Here is a 9881-nt window from a genome sequence, read left to right on the forward strand (position 1 = left end):
ACCTGATGAAAATGGTCACCCCATCATCTTCTCTAATTCCCATTCTGCTTTTTTTCTGTTGTACTTATCATCAATTTACACATATTTTTCTAATTTAGATTTTGTTGTCTATCTTTCCTTTACAGTAAAAGTAGGAGCTTTTGTCTGTTTTTCCATTACTAAGTCTCTAGTACTTAGATCATACTAGGCACTCAGTAAATACTTGTGGAATTAAATAAAATCATCCCCTTTATGGGGCAGATGAGGGAACTAAGGCCTAGAGAGATTAGGTGATTTTTCCAGGGTTTCATTGCTAGGTTAGGCTCAGTGTTGGAGGCACTGACTTTCAATGTAGAGTCTATTTTGCCACGTGATATTTTGTTTTGAGCAATTCTTAGCAACTGTTAGTATATTCCATGTTTGAGACTCAATACATTAAATAATGATAGTGGTAGAGGCAAAGAGAGAGATAGAAAGCAGAGAGCCAAAGAGAAACAGAGAGGAAGAGAGGTATACACCCCAGGGTTTGTACATGCACGCACACACGCGTGCACACACGCACACACACACGTGTGCACACATTAGGAAGACAGAACAGAGACAGGAAGGAACACTCAGAGGACAGAGACAGCCCTAACAGGGTTCATGCCTTTAGCCATTCCCCATCCAAGGACACCCTCCAGCCCACCACACTGCTATCAGGGTTAATTTCACTCACAGCCGTTCTGTCATAGAACACTCTTCTCTGGGAGCTACAGAACAAATGTGAACTCCTCAGCCTGGCGTACAAGCCGTCATCTGTCTTTTCCTGTTTTTATCCCTGACATCATGACACTTTTGCCATATTGTTCCATTTCCCCTCCCTAGATTTGCCAGATCTTCCCACATATTTGTCCATCTGCACGTGTGGTTTACTGAGCCTAGAGTTCTTGCTTTCCTTCCTCCACTTGGAAAACGGAATCTCTGAAACTTCCCTCTTCTTTCCCGGCAGAGGCAGCTTTCTGTCCTTTGAATGCTTATCTAGATAGGAGCGTTTGCCACAGCATCTGAGTGACCTATTCGTCTTGGTGCTGTTGTGTTTCTAGGGACTAAACACAGTGCCAGAGCCTAACAGGTGCTCAAAATGTGTTAGCTGAATTAAGAACATTGTAGCAGCTTAACTAAGCTTTTTTTTTTTAAGTTTATTTATTTTTTTTATTTTGAGAGAGAGAGAGAGAGAGGGAGAGAGAGAGATGCAGAGAGAGAATCCCAAGCAGACTCTGTGCTATCAGTGCTGAGCCCAGTGTGGGGCTTGAACTCATGAACTGTGAGATCATGACCTGAGCCCAAATCAAGAGTCAGACACTTAACCAACTGAGCCACTCAGGTGCTCCTAAGCTTGCCTCTTACAATAAGTGGTAAGAAGTAGGGGCCACATAGATGAAGCTGCTTCTATTAAGTAAAGCCAGGTATTGGCTTACTTAGAGCCCTCACTTGTGACAACAAATAGCAAGTTCTAGATTAAAGCCTCATTAAGTCAAAGTAGGCATTGGCAGTTTTTACCAGCAAAAAGTCTCCTTAGCTTTGCTTCCTTTCCAATGACTATGGTAATTATGCATTTTAAATACACTAATTTATTTGGTATATACTTACCGAGCACACACTCTGAGTCAGTTACTGTTCCAGGGTCTGGGAGCCCTGAGGTAAACAAGACAAACATATTCCTGCCATCAGAGAGCTTAGCTGGCAGAGGGCTGGTGGGGGAGACAGATTGTAAACAAATAGGAAACAAATAATTGCTATAGTTGTAATGATAGATGATATTATCTACATCAGCAGTTCTAAAAGGATACCTGGCATTTACTGAGTGCTTAGTATGCAAGTCATTACCTCTCTTAGCGTTGAGTGTTTTATTTTGTTTTCGGATAAGGAAGTTGTGACACACACAGGTTAAGTAATGGGCTCACAGCCAGAAAGGACAGAATTGGGATTTGAATTACTAAATTATACTGCTGTGTGGTATTTACTTATTTATTTTCTTATTTAAATATTTATTTATTTTGGGAAGAGCACACGTGGGGAAGGGGCAGAAAGACGGGGACAGACGACCCCAAGGGGTTTCCACCCTGATAGGCTGACGGCAGTGCGCTGAGCCGGATGTGGGGCTTGAACTCACAAACCGGGAGATCATGACCTGAGCTGAAGTCTTAACCGACTGAGCCAACCAGGCACCCCTGGTGTGTAGTATTTATGCAAGAAAGGATGTTCTCAAGTTCTAATGAAATCCAGGCACGGAGTCAGGGTTAATTGATGTGTTTTCTTTCATCTGTATAACACCAAAACTAAGAAGATGCCTCAGTCTGTGATAGAAGGTGGCAGAGAATAGCAGACTAGAAATGTTGCATCCAGGCTGGCTTCCAGTTGTGGTTGCAATTGTGCAACCTTGAGCAAGTTATGTAGCTTATTTAGCATTCAGTGTTTTATTTTAAAAAATTTACAAGTGTGTGCATGAGTAGTTTTTCTCTAAGGACATTTTAGTTTTGAAATCATTGCATTCAAATGTCACCTCCTCAGGGAGCCCTCCGTGACCACCCCATCGTTCCTTCTTTCTCTTTCTTTCCTCACCCTGCTTTAGTGTTCTTCACAGGGCTTATCATCACTTGATGCTGTATCACAGATTTGACACTCTGTTCACTGCTGTTTTCCTAACTCCTAGAACAGTGTTTAATGTATGGTGTTCACTCAGATCTTTGTTGAATAAGTGTGTTTTCCAGGAGACTGACTAGGTGACAGTCCTTAGAATCAGGATGGAATCTTCCATAAAAATGTGTGCTTTGTGCTAACGTCTCTAAAACCTCAAAAAAAAAAAAAAGAGAGACAAATGATACGTTTTTAAGAATCTGCTGTTAAAGGAAAAACTACATTTCATAAACTTGGCTTGAAAGTAGCTTGCTTGGCATATTTGGGCACTGGGTGTATATGAAAGAAAGCCTTAGAAATCCAAGACAGAGAGACAGTCTCAATCAGGATTCCTTCCTTCCTTCCTTCCTTCCCTCCCTCCTTCCTTCCTTCCCTCCTTCCCTCCCTCCCTCCTTCCTTCCTTCCTTTTGTTCTTTCTTTCTTCCTTCCTTCTTCCCTCCCTCCCTACTTCCCTTCCTTCCTCTCTCCCTCCCTTCCTCCCCCTCTCTTTCTTTCTTTTTCTTTTTTATATTAAAAAATTTTTTTAAGGTGTATTCATTTTTAAGAGACAGAGCATGAGTGGTGGAGGGGCAAAGAGAGAGGGAGACACAGAATCCAAAGCAGGCTCCAGGCTCTTAGCTGTCAGCACAGAGCCTGACGAGGGGCTGGAACTCACAGGGCTGCAAGATCATGACCTGAGCTGAAGTCGGATGCTTACCGACTGAGCCACCCAGGTGCCCCTGTTTGTTTGTTTGTTTGTTTGTTTGTTTGTTTCTTTCTTTCTCTTTCCTCCCTCCCTCCCTCTTTCTTCCTTCCCTCCTTCCTTCCCTCCTTTCTTCTTTCCCTCCCTTCCTCCCTCCTTCCTTCCTTTCTTCCTTCCTTTCTTCTTTTCCTCCCTCCCTCCCTCCTTCCTGCCTTCTTTCCTTCCTCCCTTCCTCTCTTTCTTTCTTTCTTTCTTTCTTTCTTTCTTTCTTTCTCTTTCCTCTCTCCCTCCCTCTTCCTTCCCTCCTTTCTTCTTTCCCTCCCTTCCTTCCCTCCTTTCTTCTTTCCCTCCCTTCCTTCCTCCTTCCTTCCTTTCTTCCTTCCTTTCTTCTTTTCCTTCCTCCTCCCTCCTTCCTTCCTTCCTTTCTTCCTTCCTTCTTTCCTTCCTTCCTCCCTCCCTCTCACTCTTTCTTTCTTTCTTTCTTTCTTTCTTTCTTTCTTTCTTTCTTTCTTTCTTTCTTTCTTTCTTTCTTTCTTTCTTTCTTTCTTAGGTTGTTGCCTGTATTCTGTTATCGGGACTCAGCCCTCCTTGCTTTGCAGGGATAGACTAGTCCTAGACAGTCATATTGGAGTGATGTTCAAAGTATGCTAGACACTTAACTCTAGGGTTGACCTCATTTATGTCAGTTTTTTTCAAACACATCTTTAAATATCACCTGCGCATTTCTAGTTTGTGAATAAATTAGAATGTAAATCCCCATCCACTCTGGAAAAACCCACAGTCATTTCCTTCCCTGTGCTCACTACAGCTTATCTTTAAGTCATTATCAAACCGGTTGTTAGGCAGGTCTCTGGGTGGAAAGCTGCTGACCCCCGGGGAAAGATGAAAGTACAGGAGAGTGCTGGAGGCATCAGCAAAGGTATTATGACCAACAGCCTCATAATGACGGTTTCTCAGAGTGGGGTTTGTTTCTAATGTCTGCCTTCTGTGCAGGGTGCTTGCCAGTGCTCTACTTTCCCTCCTGTCTCTCATGTTTATGGAAGAAAGGAATTGTCTAAACTTTTAGTTTGGTCTCGTCTACAAAATGCAGCATAGTCTGTCTGTGGATGTCATTTGGCTGCTCGCACAGGCTGTCTCTACAAGTCAGCCCTTCAGTGCTGAGTTCTATGGATGGAAGCGGAACACACTTAGGGAGTCAGAGCTTCTATGTGTTTGAGACTTATTTTCCCGAAGAGAGTATATTCAAGTCCTAATGAAATTCAGATTGTGACTCGGGGTCAGTTTGGGTATTTGCTTCAGCTCATGCATTACCATATACTGGTGTGTATTTGAATGATTAGGCTTTTAGGCCGTCTGAGTAAGCACTGAAATTTTTTGGCAGAGTTTTCTGTGTTCTCTCCATTTCTTTCTTTCTTTCTTTCTTTCTTTCTTTCTTTCTTTCTTTCTTTCTTTCTTTGGAAAGATGACTCCTAGCTCTTGCTAGATTCTCAAATGGAAGTTCAACTGCTGTGAAGGGTCCATGTGGGAGGCATTGAGTGGGGCATCTGAAGGCCTCGGTTTTTCAGCCTCTGACAGCAACTAGAACTTGAAGAACAAATTGCTCTCTGGGAATTGAATCCTCTCATCCATAAATGAGAAGATCGAATTAAATCGGTGCCTTCCTAAACTTCATTCATCGACATAGTCATTTATACCGCCCCTGTGATTATCATATCTTATTATAACTTGTACTATTTACTTAATATTTTTTATTTAAACACGAAAAGAAATTTATTTTAAAAGGAACCTTGGGGCACCTGGGTGGCTAGGTCTGTTGAGTGTCTGATTTTGGCTCAGGTCATCTTGTGATTTGTGGGTTCAAGCTCCACATGGGGCTTGCTGCTGTCAGTGCAGAGCCTGCTTTGGATCCTCTGTCCCCGTCTCTCTCTGCCCCTCCCCTGCTCATGCTAGCTCTCTCTCTTTCTCTCTCTCTTCTCTCAAAAATAAATACGCTCTTAAAAATAAAAAGAACCTCTGGGGTGTTTGGGTGGCTCAGTTGGTTAAGTGTTTGACTTCATCTCAGGTGATGATCTTATGGCTTCTGAGTTCGAGCCCCGTGATCGGCTCTGTGCTGACAGCTCAGAGCCTGGAGCCTGCTTCAGATTCTGTGTCTCCCTCTCTCTCTGTACCTCCCTTGCTCATGCTCTGTCTCTCTCTCTCTCTCAAAGATAAACATTAAAAAAATTTAAAAAAATAGAATAAAAGGAACCTCACTTTTGCATCTGTTAGTGGGAAACCAGAATCACTCAATATACATAAAAATAAAATTATTCCTGTACTACATAAAAATTATTGAATTTATTTATTTCTCTAAGAGAGAGAGAGTGTTCGTACATGTGTGTGGGAGGAGCAGAGGGAGAGAATCTTTTTTAAAAATTTTTATTTGTTTTTTTAAAATTTTTATTTGTTTTTGAGAGAGAGAGAGAGAGTGAGAGAGCATAAGCAGGGGAGGGGTAGAGAGAGATGGGACAGAGGATCCATAGCAGGCTCCTGGCTGACAGCAGAGAGCCGGATGTGGGGCTCAAAGTCACAAACGAAGAGATCACGACCTGAGCCAAAGTCGGATGCTCAACCGAATGAGTGCGGTGCTCCTGGGTGCCCCAAGGGAGAGAGAGAATCTTAAGCAGGCTCCACACCCAGTGTGGAGCCCGATGTGGGGCTCGATTCCACAACTGTGAGATCATGACCTGAACTGAAATCAAGATTCAGCTGCTCAGTGAGCCACCCAGGCACCCCAAGTTTTTCAAAGTTTATTTTTGAAAGAGAGAGAGAGCATGAGCGGGGGAGGGACGGAGGTGGGGGGGGCAGGGGATCTGAAGCAGGCTCTGTGCTGACAGCAGAGAGCGTGATGTGGGGCTTGAACTCACAAAACGTGAGGTCATGACCTGAGCCAAAGTAAGAAGCTTAAACGACTGAGCCACCCAGGCGCCCCTAGACATTATTATTATTGTTTTACATTGAATGTTTGTTTAACAATATCTGCCATTATCAGTTTTACTATTCATTCTTTCTGTACCTCAGACCTTCCTTCTGGGAGATAATTTAAAGCATAATGTAGTGTTTTAAAGTATACACTTAGAATTTTGTTTAATAAGAGCCTGCTTACAGTAAAAATAAAAAAAGATGCAGCTGCTCAATGACAGTAAAAGTAAAAAAAAAGATTCAGCTGCTCAGTGAGCTGAGCCACCCAGACACCCCCAAACTATTGTCTTTATATTTGTGGCAGATGTGCTACTCCTGAGACACATGGGCATAATGGGTTTGTTATGTTTACTGCTCCAGACTAGCTCTCCACCCTCCTGTCTCCAGAAAGGTCCAGAAAATACTTTCTTCACTAGGGCATAATGAGCTCTGTGGTTTTCTCCTCTGTAGGGCAGATATGATGATGGGGATGCTGCTTTGGGTCTCAATGGGAAACATAGGATTCTGTGACAGGAGAGGCCAGATGGTGGCGTTTATCCCTCAGATAAAGAGGATGTGATTACCATGGTAGGCCACAAGATGGAATAATAATCACAGTGATTTGACCAGCAAGGATCTGTGATGATGCCTAGTCGATCATGGGTTTCTCGATAAAAATAGATGGACATTCTGTTAAGATGTGGCCTGACATGAGAAGACAAAAAGAATCTAGGTTCATTGAGCCTAACTCAAGTCACCTAGTGGGACTCACAGTGTCTTATCCAGTTCCCAGACCTACAGCCCCCCAGTCAAGGGGACATCAGGTTCCTGTGAGAAAAGACTACATGTGTATGCCGTAGTGTCCCTAACCCTTCTCCAGAAGAAACTGACGCAGTGTTCTAGGGCATGTGGGAGGGAGTGGGGGAAGGGAAATACCCAGACTTCCAGCAGGTTGTTAGATGGTGGTCCTGAACAGGCAAAGCCTTCACAGTTTACCAATTAAAGCTTATAGAAATCAGATGAGAGATGGAATCTTGGTCCATGTCCATCTGACAGTGGAGCCAATGGATTTATCTAGTAAGTCATTTTCCAGTCACAGAATGTATAGTGAGAATAGATGTATCTTATAACTGGCAGAATCCCACATAGATTCCTACACCAGTGGAACACAAGCTGTAACGGTAGGAAGGAAGCTCCTGGAGCTGTGTCTCTTCTTACAATTCCTCCTCCCCTCCCCTCTCCCCCCCCTCCCCCCCCCACCAGATGGTAAGTCTTGTAGGGGGAATTGCGGAGACTAGTGTCACCACTGAAGTCTTGAGGGATACAGGGAAGGTGTCTTTCCACATCCTCATTTAACTCACTTGTTTGGCTGATGCAAAAGCTGGATGGGTCCTGGGAAATCATGGTAGATTACTGCAAACTCAGTCAGCTGATGATGCGAGTTGTAGCTGTAGTTCTAGGTGTGGTGCCTTTATTGGAACCAATCAGCATAACTCCTGGCGCCTATTATGTAGTTATTGATCCACCATATACTTGCATCCTATTCCAATCAGTAAGAAAAACCAGAAGCAGTTTGCTTTTAAAAGACAGGGACACTACAAACCTCAACTGTCTTGCCCCAGGGCTGTGTCAATTTTCCTACTGTCATAATACAGTCCTAAGGGTGCTGGATCACCTTCATATCCCATAAGAAACCATGCCAGTCCATTACGCTGAAGACACAGTGCAACAGGTTTTGATTAGCACGAATAGCAAGCCAGAAGGTGGAAGATAAATACTGCAAAAGTCCACAGGGCTGCTGACATTTCTAGACGTTTGGTAGTCCTGGGCATGTCAGGATAGCTAAAGTGAAAGGCAAACTGTGGCAGCTCCCAGTACCCCACAAGAAGAGAAAAGCAAAATGCATGCGGGGCTTCTTTGTGTTTTGAAGGTAACATGTAGCACAAACTGTTATCACTTGATAACACTGTCAATGTTAAGTGAAACGTAGGGCAAGAAAGGTATCTATTCAGTAACAGAAGCTTCCCTGTCACTTGTGCATTATGACGCAGGGACTCAAATGGATGGGAAGTATCTGTGGCTGCAGGGAACCTCTGGCAAGTGCTGGCAGAATAACAGCACAGAGCTTTAGGGTTTTCTTTGTGAAAAGAAGTTCTTGCCTTGCTACTGGACCCTGGTAGAGACAGCATGTCGGGCTATGCGAGCCAAGTGATTATGCTGAGTTGCCTATCTTGAACTAGGTGGTATAGGATCCACTGAAACCATAAAACTGAGTATAAACAGCAGCATTCCACTGTAAGTGGAAACGATATGTATGACACCAGGTTTCAGCGGGTCTGGAGGGCTCAAGTAACTTGCACAAGTGATTGGTTCAGACTTCCACGTACTTTCTCTTTATGACTTTGATGCCTTTCCTCAATCCACACAGTTAGCCTCATGGGGAGTTCCATATGACCAAAAGCCAAAAACAAAATGAAAAAAAACCCCAAAACTAGATGTCCAGGTTTGCCCTAGCTAGTACTGGCTTATACCTGTTGTGAACATTCATTTATCATTCATGACACCACTTTTCGTTGTCAAAAGTGTCCCAGTTTGGGGAATCAGTCCTGTGACCACCCATCTATGATCAATTAATGGAGATTAAAGAATGTTTGCCGGTTCGTGCATTTCTGTACTGTATTCCAGCATCCGCTGGAAGTGCACGGTTAGTGCACCACAATGCCACTCAGTGGGCAGGACCTTAAGAGGTGTGTCTGGTCGTCTATTTTGTTTGGAAGGGGAGATGGCTCGAGTTACAGATTTACACTGACTCAGCACAGCACCAGATTGGTCAGCTGGTCAGGGACTTAAAGATAATAAAATTGGAAAATTAGTATTAAGGAGGTCTAGAAGGCAGGCTATTTGGATAGGACTCTCAGGATGGGCTATAGTATGAACACACTTGTTTCTCATGTAAATGCCCGATAGAGGGAAGCCACAGTGGAGGAAATTCTCAATAATGAAGATGGTTCTTCCTGTGGGTGACATTATCCTCTTTCTCTGGCCACTTTGGTGCTTGCTCACTGGACCAGTGTTTGAAGTGGATATGGTGGCAGGGAAAGAGGTTATTCAAGGGCTCAACAACACTGTATTCCCGCCTTGTCGAACTGATCTAACTATTAACACTGTTCAGTGCCCAGCCTACCAATGGAGAGGCCACCTCTGAGCCCTTGATATAATTCACCAGGGAAACCAGCATATGTGATGTCACAAATGCATGCTCTGGGGACACCTGGGTGGCTCAGTCGGTTGGTTAAGCGTCTAACTTCAGCTCAAGTCACGGTCTCACAGTTTGTGAGTTCAAGCCCCACGTCGGGCTCTGTGCTGACAGCTCAGAGCCTGGAGCCTGCTTTGGATTCTGTCTCCCTCTCTCTCGGCTCCTCCCCCACTCATGCTCGTCTCTCTCAAAAATAAAAAAAAAAACATTAAAAAATAAAAACAAACAAATGCATGCTATGAATTATAAGGAAGAAGTCAAAAGGCTAGCTGTGGAGTGTGAATGGAAAAGCACACATTCAGATGATGGGAACAATTCTATTCTATTCTTACTGATTGTTTTGCA

This window comes from Neofelis nebulosa, chromosome 3 (genome assembly GCF_028018385.1).
Source record: "Neofelis nebulosa isolate mNeoNeb1 chromosome 3, mNeoNeb1.pri, whole genome shotgun sequence".
In the NCBI taxonomy this organism is placed as follows: Eukaryota; Metazoa; Chordata; class Mammalia; order Carnivora; family Felidae; genus Neofelis; species Neofelis nebulosa.